Genomic DNA, 19,503 nt, shown 5'->3' on the forward strand with positions numbered 1-19,503 from the left:
ACACTTATACACATTTGCTATGCCTGCACTGCTATGTACGGTACACCATTTCAGTCTGTACTGTTGCCTATCATACTGGCTTGAGGCATACTACTGTACTACACATCTTAGCATCCAATGTCACATATATTAGATTGCGACTTCATAGCCTACACAACCCACATCACACCGCCTGGCCTGATGTTCTCTGTCTGCATAGGCCTGTGGGGGAGGTTACCCATATGCCTCTTTAGGGCCATGTTACAGCATTTCTTTGTGTTTGCATTAGTGTACAATTGTCCTGCTGTGTCGGTGCCACTGAAATGATATCATGGCTTAGTGGTTCAGTACTGTAACTATAGTTCACAGTATCCTGGGTTCGAGCCCTGTCACTGCTTTTTATTTTCATGCTGGGAAGACCAGACTGCTTAAGGGACAGTAAAGCAAATATGAGCATGTTTACCGGACTTTGCTCAACTTTGCCCAACATTGCTTAACGTTGCCTGATGTTGCGCTAGTTAGCACGGGCAATTTTGTTTACATATACTAAATATTGGTAAAAGCTGCTTAGCACTGCTTTATATTGCTTAAAACATGGCAATCATGCCTCAGGTGGTGCTGCAGGGCTGCCTATGTTGGATGCACATACTACACTCCCTATACATGTTTGGAAACAGGTAGTGTCAAGTTAGGCATCCCTTTTATTTTATGTGTGAGTCAGAGAGAGGTATCATTTCCAGGGTTCCCACTGAGTCAGTGTATGTGCTATGCATTGCCTCTTTGCCAAGGCCAAGGCATACTGGGCACACCTCCTTCTGCCTACTGGGGCAGGCTCAGGTTGTTCCTCCTCCGAGTCATGCTGTGCCTGTGCAGGCCTTGACAATGGTGGGGAGCTGTTTGGCCCTGCCCCATGCTGTTCCTGCTGCAGCTGTTTTCGCAGGATCATATTGTGTAGCATGGCACATACCATGACAATTTGGGTACATGTAGTTGATGAGTATTGCAAGGCTCCCCCAGATGTGTCCAGGCACCGGAACCGTGACTTGAGCATCTCAAACACATGCTCGATTACATTTTGTGTTTGTGTGTGTGCCTCATTATGGAGTTCTTGTTCAGGTGTGTGTGCATTTCTGATGGGTGTCATCAGCCACGGCTCCAGTGCATATCCAGCATCCCCCACTAGGTGACCGTCAGGGATGTTGCCATTGGCAAATGTCTGGTACAGCTGCGTCAGATACCAGATATGGGAATCGTGGTAGCTTCCAGGGCAGCCAGCACACACATTCAGTATTATGCCCTGGGCATCGCACACAACCTGGCAGTTGACGGAGTGGAAGCCCTTGCAGTTGATGTAGGCCCTACCCTGCTCACTGGCTGGTGATTTGATGTGTATGTGCGTGCAGTCAATTGCACCCACTACCTCAGGGTATTCCGCTATTTGCTGGAAGAGACGCATATTGCTGGCCAATACCTTATGGGAATTGGGGAAATATACATGATCACTGACATGTGCTGACATGGCATTCAGGAACTGGTGCAGTACCCTGAATGCTGATGCCTGTGAAATCCCCATCATATCACCAGTTGGTCTCTGGAAGGTACCTGTTGTTAGTATTCTTAGGCCAACACATACCTTGGTTTCCACTGGTATGGGTTCCCCTCTGTTGGTTCTGTGTGTGAGGCATGGCCTGCATAGCTCAACAATTTGCTGCAGGAGGTCTCTGTCCACTCTATAGCGCTCCACTATCTCCAGCTCATGTAGCCCCTGGTAGGTTACCCTGGGTCTGTACACTCTTCTCCGTCTCTTCAGTCTGGGTTGCTCAGCAGCATTCACAATGGCACCACCCTCAGCATCTGTCACATGTTGCCTTATAATAGCAATGGCAGCCCCTAACATTTTTTTGTCTCAGTTAAGCTTTTTAAGTTATCACTTCTCTTTGTAGACTGCAGTGATGCAGTGTTTCTCAGAAAAACATGGGGGAATGTTGTTTGCAGAGTTTTAAGTGCTGAGCTGGGCTAGTGTACTGCCTGTGTAATTGGCTGATTCTGATTGATTTCACCTGGCAGGTCTGCTAGTTCTCCTTGGTTAACTTCCTACTACTTCTTTTCCTTCCTTTTCCCTTTCTGTTTCCACAGGTGGCAGTGACGCGCAAACAAGTGCAAACATGCGCACACGAGTGCACATGCGCGAACACAGGCTTACACAGGCTTACACAGGCTTAGGCGGATGCACATGCACGCACACAGGCTTAGACAACCTTACACAGGCTTACACAGGCACACACACGTGCACACAGGCTTAGACGGGTTTACAGGCGCGCACATGCACGCACACAGTGTAAGCATCTTTGCAAGAAACTTTAGTGATATCCACAGCGTACACCTTCGGTTTCTGGTTTTCAGTTAAGACAAATGTAGACACGCCTCTTCCAGTCCTGAGTAACTTACAGCAAACACATGCCACTCTGCTCCAATACGCTTACACTCTTTGATACATACCCCCTCATGATGTGACCAATTTTCTACTCTGTTTCTCCCCCAATCCTACTCTTACACTCTAGGGACATGGTTCACATGGCAGGGAAAATTGGGATTCACTATCCTTATCCTCATTTGCATAGGATTGCCTACTAATGCTTGGTTACATCTCTCAGATTGAGCTTCCCCCATTAGCAACCACTACTCAGTAGCCATGTTGTCTTCAGCCTGCCATTCACCTGCATGGCAGATGAATATTTTTAATAGAATGCCTATTTTTGGCTTTTATTTTTTTTCTGGTTTTTAGAGCACCGCACGTTTGCAGGGTGCTGTGCTACGCTTAAACACTGGAGATCGGGGAAAAAAAATATTTTTTATTATTTTGCAACAGATAAAAATGCCAATGGCCTTACATTTGGCCATTGGCATGCTTCCTCAGCTGGATGCATCCTTTATTTGGAGCTGTCATAGCTCCATTTTGCTATTTACAGAACGGTACTCCGTTACCAACGGAGTACATTTCTGCAAATAACACTACTCTTACTCGGACAGGTTAGTGTTTCCTGGATTGCAAATTTACCTCATTTGCATAGCTTTCAGCAGCAAATGAGGTAATTTGCATAACATAACACTGTCCGTGCAAGGGTAGTTTTAGGAGCTCTCATGCACGCCCCTGCTGGCTGTTCCTGGATCACTCTGCAGACATATTGGCTGTCTGGAGTCTTACTCTACTCTTAGACTCCGTGCAAGCCTTAGTGAATCCGGCCCAATATATAAGCAAAGAGAATAAAAATATCTAATATAGAAAAGAACAGAAAAACAAAGAAAATCCATTGAATACACCTCCAGTTGAGAAATACATGGCCGATACAAAAAAGTACAATTAAATATACCTCCAGTGGAGAAACAGGTCTGACAAGAAAAATGTACAATAACATGAGCAAGTGATATGCAGAGGGTAAAAATACTTAATAAATTTGCAGATAAGAGGAAGAAATGACAGTAGAAATATGTATTTTCCATTGTAGCATAATATTACTATAGTAATTTCTGCAAATCAGACAACATATTCTGAAAAGTAGAAAAGAGGTGGCAGTAAAACTGGAGAGGAGATAGAAATTAAGGAGGATTATGGCAATGGCAGGATTTTGAATTCAGAAAGTAGTTCTTGACCTCAGTTTTGAAGCAGCAGGTGTTATTAATACTATGGATATTAGCTGGGAGCCTATTCCAAGCTAGGGACACTGAGTATTTGTAGAGGAGTTTGCCAATTATTTTGTTTGGTTTATAGATGTCAAGAAGGTTCTGGTCAGAGCTACAAAGTGAGCAAGCAGGGATGTAAGGGGATACTATGGCAGAGGGAGAGGGGAGACTAGGAGTTTATTTAGCAGGAAGTGTGTGAGATGCAGGTCGGAAAGAAGCAGTAGATGGGGGAAATTCAAGCCACTGAAGTTGTTTCAGGGCAAGGCAATGTTTTGATTTGTATGGTTGGTTACTGGCGAATCTGGCTATATTGTTGTACTTTTGCTCGAGTTTGATAAGTAGGGATGACTGGAGATGGGTAAGGATATGGGAGGCATAGAGGAGACAAGGAAGGAGGAAGGCTTGGGCTAGGGCTGGTTTAGAGTTGGGAGTAAGGAATTTTTTATTTCTGTAGAGAAGACCCAGTTTCTGGTTGTTTATTTTTTTTAATATAGTGTTGTATATTGATGTCAAATTTTAGCTGGTCATCAATTACCATACCAAGTAGCTTAGTGTGAGGTTCTGGTTTAATGAGGGTTTCATAAAGAGAAGAAATGGTAAAGGTGGATTTATGGTGGGAGAGAGACTTGGGAAGGAATAATAGGAGCTTAGTCTTTTTGGGGTTAAGTACAAGTTGGTGGTCTGTTATAGCAATAACCCACGCCTGGGTGTGGGTAATGCTGGATTTACCCACGGTTGGTGTGGTTTGGTCATGAGGACGAAGCCCGAGTGGCCAAACAAATCCAACTGTGGGTAAATCCAGCATTATGCACAGCCAGAAGTGGGTTATTGCTATTATACAATGACATTATTTAAGAAAAAAAATAATTACTTTTCTTAAATAATGGCATTGTATAATGCCTCCTTGCTGCCCTTCCACAGCTGTTTGGTATTCTGCGGCAGTTCTGATGTACTGAGCATGCGTATGCCTACGCAGTACATCAGAGTTGTGGGCAAAAGCAATGGAGAAAGCAAGATCTCTGTTGCTTTTTACAAACTGTTTCGCTATGTTAAATGGGTTTAACATAGCGAGACAGCTTTAAAAAAGCAATGGAGATTCTCCGTTGCTTATTTTAAAGCTGTCTCACTATGTTAAACCCACTTAACATAGCGAGACAGTTTTGAAAAAAGTGATGGAGAAAGCAAGATCTCCGTTGCTTTTTACAAACTGTCTTGCTATGTTAAAGGAGTTTGACATAGCGAGACAGCTTTAAAAAAAGCAACGGAGAATATCCGTTGCTTTTTTTAAAGCTGTCTTGCTATGTTAAACTCGTTTAACATAGCGAGACAGTATGAAGCAATGGAGATCTTGCATTCTCCATTGCTTAAAAAAAGAGTTATAGCAATGGAAAAAGTCCAGGCGACCGGACCTTTTTTCCATTACTATAACTGATTTACAACGTGCACGCTGACCAATCAGCGTGCACGTTTTTGAATATTAATTGGGGTTCGTTGTATAATAGCCATTTTTCCACAGATGAGAAACATGTTTGAGTGATGGAAAGAAGGTCAGTGATTTTGTCCATGCAAGAGATAATGGTAGAGCTGTATGAGGGTGGAGGTAGTGCAGGAGGAGTATAGATGAATGGTAACTATGTTGAAAAGGAGAGGACAGAGGATTGAGCCATGAGGGATGCCAGTTTGGATAGGTAAGAAAGAGGAGCAGGAAGACTGCCATCTGACAGACTGGAGCCTGTTTGAGAGATAGCTCAAGGACCAGTGAATAGTAGAGGGAGAGCTTTAGGTCAGTTAGTAAGCTTGGAATGGGCGACAGTATCAAAAGCCTTAGAGAGGGCGAGGAAGAGACACAATAAAAGAAGATTTTTATCTCTGGCTTCAGCATCAGTGTGACTGAAGGATAGGAGGGCAGTGGAGATGCTATGGTTTGGCCTAAAGCCATGTTGAGAAGCGGTCAGAAGTTTATCTATTAGGTATGTAAGAAGCTGGTTATGAATACATATTTAAAGGATTTTGGAGAATGGAGATATGATGGCAATGGGTCTGTAGTTGGATGGATCTGTGGAGTTACCTCCTTTGTGTAGTGGAATGGTGTAGAAAGATTTCCAAATATCAGAGACAGTGGATTCTTGGATGGATCTGTTTACTAGGAGTGAGACAGGACAGGCTATAAATTGAGATGCAAGCTTAAGAAATGGTGGGGGGGTGTCAGTAGAGGGAGAGTAAGGTTTTAGTTTTAGTAGAAGGGACTTTATGTAAGGAGTGGAAACAAGGTTAAGAGAGAAAGAGAACCAACAACACACAACACACTCACATCATGAAAAGAAGAAAAAAAATATTAAACAGCAGTGCACTAAGGAAGGTACCAGGAAATCCCTGTTAGATACCTAGGCTGAGTTCAACTATCTAATGTGCACTCAAAGTACAGTGTCTTGTAGGGGTAGGGAAACAAAGTAGTAATAGCTGGACTCAAGAAGAACTAGCAGAACATGAAAACAGGTCTGTTGGCCACTTGGCTGTACTAAGGTTTAACTATTATATGTAAAAGGAATATTATGGGATGGGTGAGAAAAGAAAAACAGTGGTGCTAAATGGGAAACAAGCAACTGCCTTAGAAGAACACAAGTAGTCAATCTGCATGTGGACTCATTAATGTTGATGACATGTCTATAAATCCCTTGCTTATCTGAAGATAATTTATGACTTTCATGTTTAATTTGAATGTGTTCCATTTGCACTCTGGAGAAACAATGTTTTTGATCCATCATTATGCAGACTTCTACTATGAATTACAATAGAGTTTAAATTGCATACTAGAAGGTTGCATGCTGTAATTGTACACCATGGAATATGAAGTTCATGCATATGGACACATTTGTTTTGTAGGTGGTGCTATTTTCTGAACTACTTCGAATTATGTTAGATTTTATTTTTATTCTAATATAACACTGTGTTGCATCACAACGTTTTTGAAATTCATACAAAAAAATATCTCTTAAAAGGACAATGCAGGTTAAGTATTATTTCAAACACCGAGGCACTTTTTATATACAATACATGAATCATAAATAGACTTCTTCAGAGTATATTGCATCACTGACATCTTGGAGAAATCTGGGGTGGAATGTGGTCTGGATTATTGGTCTTCGTGGTCCTATCGTGGTCCTGTCCTAATTAATATCAGAGAGTGCATTTGGTTGATTTATATGATGAGTGTTTTGTGAAACCTTTGCATGCATAACATCCTGTGACCAAAGAGCTCTTTCTTTAATGTCCATTACTCCTGCCATCATGACAGAAGTATAGTGACATTGTCAGTTTGTGTAACTGCCAATCATGCTGGGCATTTACTGCACACACCAACTACTGACATGGTCTCAGACAATAGCAAAGCATATCACAATGAAGTGCACTTTGTCTTTTCAAACTGGAGAGTTATTTATGCAGCAAGATGTGTCTGTGACTCATTAGTGAACCCTTACTTCCTGTAGTGTAGTCAGGTATCCTGCTGCTACACAAAATACTGACTCAGGACTTTACTATTGCCAGATCTAAGCATCTGAACGGATGACAGCAAATCTTATTTATTTTAAGAGTAACTTGAGTTAAAAGATTTTTTTCTTAATTTCTCTACTTCTGGACTCAATGGTAATATTTTTTCCTCTGTTAAGTATCTGTGTGTCTTTATGACCCTCCTGCTATGACCACACAGCATGCTTAGGATTACTGTTACACACACACACACACACACACACACACACACACACACACACACACACACACACACACACACACACACACTATTGTGTTTTTGCCAACATAAGAATAAAAACAATATATTCATCTACGTTTCTGTCATCTGGATTCAAGGCCACAAGAAGACAGAACAGTGGGTGCTGTTTAGATTATTATATTTTGAACTTCAGTGTGCAAGAGCACACATTTTAGATGTAATGGCGAAAACCTAGAAATTGTAAATATAGTATGATGTCATAGCTTAGTAGCAATGCTACACTCACAAATTAGGAAATGGTATATATATGTGCAACAATTACACATTAATTGACTTTAAACAAATTAAATTACCTATTGACATAACATTTAACAGAGGTGATTAAATAGAATATCTGCAGTTATTGTTTACAGAGAAAAGTATTAAAAATATCCAGCACATGAAAGTGAATCAGTTAATGATACCAAATGGCAGTAAATAAGTACAGGTGGATAAGGGTACTGTATCTTGAAGAGTATACCATACAGATCCTTTCTTCATTTGATTTACATTAAAAACAGACACTAAAGTCCTTGCATTTGTTCACAAGAAAAGAAGGGAAGAACCTTTTGAAAATACTACATCCTCCAAAATTATTTGAAGTTTTAAAATCTCTGGCATGAATGAGAGAAACAATGGTTAGGCTAAAATAGCATGAGACCCAAAATACCTTTTAATAATTTCTGTTGCAGTAAGAGTCCAGTCACCTGTGTATGTTGAAGAACACTGCATGTCAGTTTACTGTGATACAGTACACTGCCTAGTCCAACAGGTGGTACTGTTTGCTGTGTCTACAGGAAACCATAGCTGACAAACAAAAAATTCTTTCTCTAACAACTGCATTCTAAGTCACATCACATTAGTGCAAACAACAATTATTTTCAAAATGCTGTTCATCACATCACATAACACAGTCTGTGTCTGTCAAGCTTTCAATGCACTTGTTATAAAATGTAATTTCAGCATCATCAGCTGTCATAACAGAAGGAATGCACTTCACTTTACTTCATGCAACAATTGAACAGATACATGTATATTAATTGTCTGTAAAATTACATTTTTGGATGGATGCAAATTTATCATTGAAATGGCAATCATATAAACTGTATTTATTTGCCAGTGGTGTACTTTATAGCAGTAAACGCTTAAAAAGTTGTGTCATGCTTTATTGCTTTTAAATGCTAATATGAAGTTCGGTATCACTTCTGCATTTCTGAAGTATATATGAACAATTGTATGATTCAAATGTATATTTACTAGGGATAGCTAAAAGTTTGTCCCAGACAAGATGAACCTAGCTTACACGTTTCTATTTCTTTCTCTCTCTCTGCACCTGTTTTGTCTCTCTCTCTCTCTCTCTCTCTCTCTGTCTCTCTCTTTTATTCTTTTACTTCATACACCTCTATATACATCTATACGGATTGCGTTTACAACTCTGACATTTCTGTAAACTGCATCTCTACTCTAGAAAATGTCACAATTCCTTAAGTGTGCCTAACTGGTGCATACGTTTTCACAGAGGGGTAAGGAAGATACTTCACATGAAAGTCTAGAAAACACTTATGAAGAGAAGGCACGCTTGTTATTTCTTTAGGTTTAGTTAATTTTTATATACTGAATTTCATAGACTACATGATTTAATTCCTTGGGAATTTTTTAACAATATTATCTGTCCATGTATATCTGTTATTGTTAGCTCCAGTGGAAGCCATCTGATATAATAATCTCTAAATAGCCTCAGTTCAATCATGGTGGTCCAAACAATTCATAACATGCTGTGCTTTGAATATTACTGATTGGCTGTTACCCACAAGAGTAGTTCAAGTCCCATAGATTAAGTTAATTCAGATTGTTTATTGTCTAATTACACCCTAATGGGTCAAAAGGTTTGCCAAGCATCATTTTCTAATACCATTGCCCTACCTATTCTCACACGTCTATTATGCCACTCTGATAAACTTTTGCTAGTTGATTTTTTGGAAAGCACCCTAATGGACCCCACCAAAGGAAGACAGGCAAAAAGTATTATGCAATGCCATGACGTGAGCAAATCAGAAGCAATTGCACCATATGATCAGTCCCTGAGTATTCTCTGAATAAAGTCTTCCATCAGAGAGAGTATTCCCACAGAATGTCATAACTGCATTTCTGTCAGGTGGCTACATTAGAGAACCATCACTAAGTACTTATATATGTATTGCACATATGTTTTGTTTTAATTAGGTTGTGGCTCACTTTCAGAGAAAAGCACCACAGAAATGAGAAAAGTAATACAGAGCTTACAATACAGATAATTACTACATGAACAGAATGAAGTAGAGTGAATCACCCCAATAATGAAAGATATAATCACCATTACAAGTAAGTACAGTATGAGTACAATGGAAGTAAAGCAATACGGCAAACAAAAACGTGATGTAAGCATTCTGTGCATATACACTGTGTGTAATGAAGAATGATTAAAATCAGTGCTACAGCAGTAATCATGCAGAAAAATAGGGCACTAAACAAGAAACACATTAACTGAGAGTCAAAATATGGCAACCTGATTGAACCACAGCACCATGTAAATTGATGGGTGCTGGTGGAAATTGGGCTACTGTTGGCTGAAGGAGAAGAGGAGGAGGAAGGCATGCCTGAAGGCAGGAAGAGAGGAGGAAGTTTAGGAGTGTAGCAGTGAGGGTAGGAACTTTGAATGTTGGCAGTATGACTGGTATAGGAAGAGAGCTAGCTGATATGATGGAGAGAAGGAAGGTTGATATATTGTGCATGCAAGAGACCAGGTGTTTAGGAAACGTGTTCAAATTGTTCTATCATGGTGTGGATGGCAGGAGAAATGGGGTAGGGGTTATCCTAAAGGAACAGTATGCCAAGAATTTTTAGGAGGTGAAGAGAGTGTCTGATAGAGTGATGTTTATGAAGCTTGAAATTGATGGTGTAATGATGAATGTTGTTAGTGCATATGCTCCACAAGTTGGGTATGCAATGGATGAGAAAGAGACATTTTGGAGTGAGTTGGATCAAGTGGTGGTGAGTGTACCCAAGTGTGAGAGACTAGTGATTGGAGCGAACATCAATGGGCATGTTGGCGAACTGAACAGAGGGGATGAGGAAGTGATGGGTAGGTATGGTGTTAAGGAGAGGAATGCAGAAGATCAGATGATTGTGGATTTTGTGAAAAGGATGGACATGGCTGTGGTGAATACATATTTTAAGAAGAGGGAGGAGCATAGGGTGACGTACAAGAGTGGAGGAAGATGCACACAGGTGGATTATATCCTATGTAGGAGGGCCAGTCTGAAGGAGATTGGAGATTGTAAAGTGGTGGCAGGGGAAAGTGTAGTTAAGCAGCATAGAATGGTGGTCTGTAGGATGATGTTGGTGATCAAGAAGAGGAAGAGGAGTGTGAAAGCAGTGCCAAGGATTAAATGGTGGAAGTTAAAAAAGGGTGATTGTGAGATGGAGTTCAAGGAAGAGTTAAGGCAGGCACTGGAAGGCAGTGAAGTTACCGAATAGCTGGGTAACTACAGCAGAGCTAGTAAGGGAGACTGCTAGAAAAGTGAATGGTGTGACATCTGGACAGAGGAAGGAGGACAAGGAGACCTGGTGGTAGAATGAGGAAGTACAGGAGAGTATACAGAGGAAGAGGCTGGCGAAGAAGAAGTGGGATTGTCAAAGAGATGAAGAAAGTAGACATGAGTATAAGGAGATGAGGCGCATGCCAAAGAGAGAAGGATGCCTGAGGAGTGGAGAAAAAGCATTTTGGTACCTATCTTTAAGAATAAGGGTGATGTTTAGAGCTGCAGTAACTACAGAGGGATAAAATTGATCAGTCACAGCTTGAAGTTATGGGAAAGAGTAGTGGAAGCTAGGTTAACAAGGGAGGTGATGATTAGTGATCAGCAGTATGGTTTCATGCCAGGAAAGAGCACTGCAGATGCAATGTTTGCTCTGAGAGCGTTGTTGGAGAAATACAGAGAAGGTCAGAAGGAGTTGCATTTTGTCTTTGTGCACTTAGAGAAAGCATATGACAGGGTGCCTAGAGAGGAGTTGTGGTATTGTATGAGGAAGTCGGGAGTGTTAGAGAAGTATGTAAGAGTGGTACAAGATATGTACAAGGGTAGTGTGACACTGGTGAGGACTGCGGTGGGAGTGACAGATACGTTTAAGGTGGAGGTGGGATTACATCAATTATCAGCTCTGAGCCCTTTCTTATTTGCAGTGGTGATGGACAGGTTGACAGATGAGATCAGACAGGAGGCCCCATGGACTATGATGTTTGCAGATGACATTGTGATATGAAGTGAGAGTAGGGACCAGGTTGAGGAAATCCTGGAGAGGTGGAGATATGCTTTAGAGAGGAGAGGAATGAAGGTCAGCAGGGCTAAAACAGAATATATGTGTGTAAATGAGAGGGAGGGTAGAGGAATGGTGAGGATGCAAGGAGTAAAGTTGGTAAAGATGGATGAGTTTAAGTACTTGGGATCAACAGTTCATAGTAATGGTGAGTGTGGAAGAGAGGTGAAGAAGAGAGTACAGGCAGGGTGGAATGGGTTGAGAAGAGTGTCAGGAGTGATTTGTGACAGACGGGCACCAGTAAGAGTGAAAGGGAAGGTCTACAACAGGGTAGTGAGACCAGCTATGTTATATGGGTTGGAGATGATGGCATTGACAAAAAGGCAGGAGTCAGAGCTGGATGTAGCAGAGTTAAAGATGTTAAGATTTGCACTGGGTGTGACTAGGATGGACAGGGTTAGGAATCAGTATATTAGAGGGTCAGCTCAGGTTGGACAGTTTGGAGACAAAGCAAGAAAGGCGAGATTGCGTTGGTTTGGACATGTGCTGAGGAGGGATGCTGGCTATATTGGGAAAAGGATGCTAAGGATGGAGCTGCCAGGTAACAGGAAAAGAGGAAGGCCTAAGATAAGGTTTATGGATGTGGTGAGAGAGGACATGCAGGTGGTTGGTGTGAAAAAGCATGATGCAGAGGACAAGAAGAAATGGAAACAGATGATCCGGTGTGGCGACCTCTAACGGGAACAGCCGAAAGATGATGATATTTATATATATATATATATATATATATATATATATATATATATATATATATATATAAAAATATATATATTTTTTCCTATATTTATTTATTTAACATTTGTTTATTGGGAAAGTCTGAGTGGACAGAAGTCCTTTTGAAGTGGGGGCCCAGGGAGACAAGCTCCATGAGTAACAGTAAATTTTAATGCACACATTACAATAATCAATAATGTATGAAGTAAACAAAATGTAGTATACATAAGAAAATACAAATTTGTTACATCTTGATAACAAAACCTAGGCTTTGAACATAGATAGTACTATTTGTAAGGTATGACTAATGTCAAGATATAAGGTGAAGAGAGATCAGTAGGAATAAATGATTAAACACCAGGAAGAAGTTAGATATGGTTGGGGTATACTGTAATGTATCAGCGCATTCATGAGGGGTTAGTACAGGAACATAGCCACTTATTTTTTAGATAAGCTTTAAGTGATGGCTTAAATTGTTTAGTAGATGAGATTGAGAGAATGGATTTAGGAAGGGAGTTCCATACACGAGATATATAGTTGGAAAATAAAGATTCTCCTGCAGTGTTGTTGGCCTTGGAGATGGTAAGTAAGTTCTTATTGTTAGAACAAAGTGGTCTGCTGGAACTGTAAGGGAGCATGAGATATTGTAGTGCAGGGGTTCTGGTTGGCTGTGTTACAATTTTGTGAGTTAGAGAGAGCTGGCTATAAAGAGTAATGTTGGGAAGCTCAAGCCACTCTAGTATCCTTAAAACTGTACAATGATGTGCTCTATATGGGCAGTCAGATGCAAACTTAGCAATTTTATTATAGCATGCTTCTAGCTTAGATAAGTCAGTTTCCCTTAGATATATGTGCATTTATATATATATATATATATATATATATATATATATATATATATATATATATATATATACACTTTTGTAATCTAGTCTTGAGTAATAACAACTGAATTGTCTGGTTTTAACAGAAATGGAATTATGAGTTAGTAAGACTAGTAGGTTAATGATGCTAGCAGGGAAAGGACTAGGCCATTGATGAGTGGGGTTACCTGGGACACAATGAGCAGAATACTGCAAGTAAAAGTGGTAAAAGTAAAGTAATATTACTATAAAACCACAGAAGAGTGGAAGTGAAATGTGGTGCATTCTCAAAAGCGTGGGTATGCTCAGTGCATGCACAACACTAGGATGATAACTGTCAAATGGAAGGCTGGCAAATACTGCAAGCAGTCTGGAGGAAAAGACAAGCTGTAAATTGTATAGAATATTTTTGTAGGAGATGTATTTAATTAATTACACATAGTGAGTTAGGTGTTTCTTCTGCAATTTTTGTAAAGCTCTAACTGTTTTTTTAATATCACACAGTAGTTTGTTCCAGACACTTCCAGCTTTGCTATGGAAGATTTCTTTTCCAAATTGCTTGTGGCTTATACTTGACTTTATAAGTGCAGCTCCAGAGAAATTAAGTTTCTACCTGGTTAACAAAAATAAATTAAGATTACGCAAATAATGAGTTTGGAAGGTGGAGATAATTGTAAGCAAAATGCAGCAAGTATGAATTCAGCTTGTTGGTAAACACTACATTATTTAGATCTCTGATTTGTAGTGGTGAACACTAGATTAAAAAAAAAAAAAAAGATCAGATTTGACATATTTGTTTCAGATTTGTTTCAGAATCACTGAAGGAAGAAAGGTCCATAAGTATGCTATTATCACTGAAGAGTTTTCAAAAGAGCAGCTTAGCTACAAGTTTATTTAAAATACTTCATTGTAAAGTTCACCTGTAACCCAGTTGTAAACCTGGATCAGGTCCCTCTGTTAGATCTTTTTCAATACAAACTTATGTTGGTTGTTGTACTGAAGATCATTTACCTCTAGAAACACTATCAGCACTTCCCTTATAATTCTCTTCATGACTTTTGCTGCCACTGCTGTTTAGATATCAAGTTTGTCACTCGTCAGGTTTGTTGTGCTTCCTGCCTGGTACAAAGGTATCAAATTTGCTGCCTCCCTTGACATTTGTGCTCTAGTCAAATCCACATGATCCATAAAATGGCACCCCTTCCAGCACTGAATTAGCTCATTTATTCTTCCACTGAGGTGCGAGCCACCTAGCTTATTCATTCCCCAGTGGAGGTGAGAGTTGGGTGTTAGTGAGTGGGCTAGTCTGCCAGTACTGTGGACTGTCTGACCCCCACCATCTCAGCAGTTTGTGCACTCCACAATTGTTGTTTCATGGGAGGTTTGTGCTCATTACCACACATGCACTACCTCCCTGCTAAGTGGGTTACCAACATGCAGCACTGGTATGCTAGGCTATTTGGTGCAGGTGATATACCCACAGTCCTGCAGTTGTTGCCAAACAATGAGCCAAGCTGCCTCCATCTTTCCCCAGGATGGCAGACATGGCATTCATTGTTCACTTGTATCTTCCTCTGCCAATCCCTTCAGTACCCATGTCAAAGCTAATGTTTAGGTTTTGATGTACTATCATACATGATAATGACATACTGTTATGCACTGTCATTATTTAATACATTATTCACAATTCATAAAAAACACAAAGCTTTCTGGATCAAACCTTTTTCAGTGTGTACATTATTAACTAGTATGCAGCTGCTAGATTTATATATACCACACAATTGCTTCAACCAACTAATGAAAATCCTCCACATAAATTTGGTTCTAACTTAAAGCACTAATCATTTTAAAACTATACCAACTTAAAAAAGTAAAAAAAAAAAAATATATATATATATATATATATATATATATATATATATATATATATATAAACTTTTCTATATAATAATAATATCTCTATATAATAAATATATAAACATACACACACACAGACATGGATTCGCTTCAAAATGTCGAAAGTCCAAAAATCTTGAAATTCAAAACATTGAGACCAAAATCACGAAAATTCAAAACATTGAAAACTCAAAACATTGAATCCCATAACATTGAAAAAAACACAGGAAACTAACACCTACAATATTCCAGCACAACTACATGCAGAAACAAATAAAAGGCAAACCATATTACACTTCTCCAAATATAACCAGGGGGGCAAGCCCCCCTGCACCCTCCATGAGGGGGACTGCATCCCCCACACTCCCTGCTACTTAAATATATCAACTCCAAGATCACACTACACTACACTAAGATGTGCTATGTTGTAGTTCAGCAAGTAAGAAGGGAACATGACCAAGGTTACAGCACAAAGTCACGAAACACGTAATGGCATGTTTTCCATTTTGTTCTGTGGAGTGCGATCTCGGAGTTGATATATTTAAGTAGCAGGATGTGTGGGGGGGGTGCAGGGGGGCTTGCCCTCCCTGCTTATATTTGGAGAAGTGCAATATGTTTCTGTGTGTAATTGTGCTGGAATATAGTAAGTGTTGGTTTTCTGTGTTTTTTTCAATGTTATAAAATTGTTTTGAGTTTTCAATCTTTTGAATTTTCAAGATTTTGATCTCAGTGTTTGGAATTTCAAGATTTTGGGCTTTCGGCATTCTGAAGTGAATATATATATATATATATATATATATATATATATATATATATATATATATATATATATATATATATATATATATATATATATATATATCCTAACATTTCTACCATTTATCAAGCTATCCAACATGGCCAGTGATTCCTTTAAGTCTCTGCCGAGTATTTTTAGAGAAAGCTTATAAGAGACATCACAAAAGACTCTAGACAGTTTTTTAGTATCTGCTTCTGACAGTGTGGTGTCAGTAAGCCATAACAAAAGCCAGGAATCCATTAGCAGTACTGCTCAAAATCAAAATGACATTGGCTCTTCTTTCCTTAATGTATTGGGAGAGGGCAGGAGTCACCATACCAGTAATCCGTTTTCTACAGTGGGCAGGAGTAGAGAGGCAGCAGCTACACATGAACTGCAGCAGCTCTTTGATAAGGTGGAGAAACATATATTTAAGGAGAATTCAGTATTTTTTAACTCGTTGAGTCTATAAAGGTATGCAGAGCTCAATATCATACCAAGGGGCTTACGTGCTGTCAAGAGCCCATTGTCTCCTTTCAACTTAAAAGAAGAAAAATATAAGAATTTTCATGGCAGATGGATTGCTGCTGCTCACAAGTGTAGTCTCGAGTGGGTTAATATTCTTATAGAGAGCGATGACTTTAAGAGGCAGAGGCTGGTTATGGAGACTAAAGAAATGTGTCAAAAGATTGTGCAAATGTCTAACAGTGTTACCCTTGAAATGTTTTAGCAGGGGTAAAGGATCAATTGGCTGGATATAAGAAAGAGCTAATAGAAAGAAATAAAGAAAAATTACATAGAGACATTAGATATTATGAACTTAGCATGGCGTTCATAATCTCTACCAATCAGCGAAGATGACATCAGCGAGTGAGGTTTGAGCAGGAAGCAGGGTAAAGAATACCAACAGTTATATTTCTTCAGCTGGGAGTGAATCTTCATTTGTTAATGGAGATAGTGAAGAGGAAAACCACTTTCCTGGACTACTGGAGGCAGCAAACCCTGGTTATCTATCAAAACCTTTTTGTGAACCAGGTAGGAATAACAGAAAAAGAGCAAGGAATCAAGAATATGGACATGTATGTTATGGGGAATTTCACCCCAACTCACAAACATTTAAAATAAGGCAAATGGCATTAATACTTGCTGTGAAAGTCAAGATAATTATGTTGTAAACTTATCTAATTTTACTCTGTCTACGATTGATACTGCAGTGTTAAACAAAGGTTTAAAGTTTATTCCCACGGTTCTACCAAGGGGATATGAGTTAAAATGTGAAATATTTAAATTTATAAGAAAATTTAATGCCCTATTTTTCACAAGATGTGAATGAAATTGATAGTGACAGCTTAGGTAGTGATTCGGAATTAAGTGAAACTAGTTTTCACTCGTGTTTCAGACTTTGATCTGGATACTTATTGTAAATTGAATACAGAAAATGTAACATATTAAAGTGATTTTATACCCGTTTGTAAGGATGATAGCATGCAACAATTTTCTAATGCATTACAGTTCTCTATGGAAAAAGAATATGAGTTGGTGAACAGGGATAGAAAAAATATTAAATACAACTTGAAAAAGGATGAATGGCTGAGTTTGCAGAAACTTAGTCAAAATAGGGAACTGTTTTTAAGCCGTCTGGTGCTCCACTATACACAATATTTGAAAATGTGTTATACTCATTTAAGAGATGGAAATGTTTATGTGCCAGTGAGGATGGATTGTTATTTAGAAGCAGTAGCCATGTATAAAGAATTGTTAATGAAGTGACTGAGGTTAAATATTTTTCTTATGAGGATGTGTATAAAAAATTTGCAGTCAAAGATAACACCACAACATACTTTTTTGTGTCCCCAAGATGCATAAAAGTATTGTGGACCCACCAGAGTGCCCCATTGTATCTGTGTGTGGCTATTTTACACATAATTTAGCTTTTTTCTTACATACGTAATTGAGGGTAGAGGTAGAAAAACTATCTTCATATATCAAAGATTCTTTTGACTTTTTAGAAAAAAAAAAAGAATGTAAAGTGTAAAAAAGGATTTGTTTTTTTATAGTCATAGCCGTAGTAAGTTTATATACAAATATTGAACATACACATAGACTAGAAGGTTTATTATTCTTTCTAAAATATACTCCTAAGACACATTTCATTTTAGAATTGGTTCATTTTTGCCTGAGTCACAATATTTTTGAGTTTAATGGAGAATTATTTAAACAGCATAGGGGAATGGCCATGGGGGCTGGGTTTACCCCATGTATGCCAACCTATTTATGGGAATGTTTGAGAATAAATATATTTATAATAATGCTTTTTTTAGGAATCATGTATTACAATATTACAGATTTTTTCATGACATAATATTTATATGTGAAGAGGGATGGAAAAAATGGAAACATCTGTTCAGGATCTAGATAAGAATCATTACAATATAAAATTCAATGGCATTCAAAGAGGTACAAAGGTAAACTTTTTGGATATAACATTAATAGGCATCAATAATGATAAAATCCCCACATGAATACACAGGAAGTTTGAAGAGAGTAGCCATATATTACATGGTGAAAGTTGCCTCCCCCACACACACACACACACACACGCGCGCGAATAGGTCCATCCCATATGGAGAATTTCTCAGAATAAAAAGATTATGTAGTGAGAAAAAAAGAGTATGACAGGGAAATAAATAAGGCAGCTAAAATGTTTGTGGATAGGGGTTATAATAAAATAATGGTAGAAGAAAGTAAGGCTAAAGTGAAGGAGCAGAATAGGAATAAAAAAGTTACAAAAAATCTATACAGGGAAGTGCAAAATAATCAAGAAAGGCAGAAGTTATGTTTTGTAACACAATTTACTGTCTTTTCTGAAACGTTGATCAAGCTAGTTAAATATCATTGGGGTATTCTAGAAAGTAGTAAAGATCTCAAAATAAACAAATGTGCTTCCTGTGCTTTCCTATTCAAGAGGTAGAATCATCAAAGGTTTTATAGTGCATGGGAGGTTTCAACTACCATTAGATAACAGGAATTTGGAAGTGCAAATACAGGGCACTTTCCCTTGTGGAAAGTGTAGCTGTTGTCAGTATGTTACACAGGGTTTTGATAAAATAAATGAAAAAGAGTTTAGGCACATATACTTGTGAGAGTACTAGAATAGTGTATGGACTGAAATGTCCCTATGGTAAAATGTACATACGGGAAAGTAAGAGAAGTTTTACGGAAAGATGAAAAGAACATGTAAGAGGTATAGCAAAGGGCAGGGAAGAAACTCCTGTGGCATTACATTTCAAAGAACATCAGAATGGTAGTATACAAGGTTTAAAAGCTAAAGTTTTAGGGCAAGTGAGACAAATCCATGATTTGGATATAAAAAAGAAATGATGGAAAATGGAGTCAATTCTTATTTTAAAATTTAATACATTGATTCCAGGAGGGTTAAATAGGGAGTGTCACTGGAAATGTTTTCT

This window comes from Protopterus annectens, chromosome 2.part0, assembly GCF_019279795.1.
Source record: "Protopterus annectens isolate FY-2018-M chromosome 2.part0, PAN1.0, whole genome shotgun sequence".
Taxonomy (NCBI): domain Eukaryota; kingdom Metazoa; phylum Chordata; order Ceratodontiformes; family Protopteridae; genus Protopterus; species Protopterus annectens.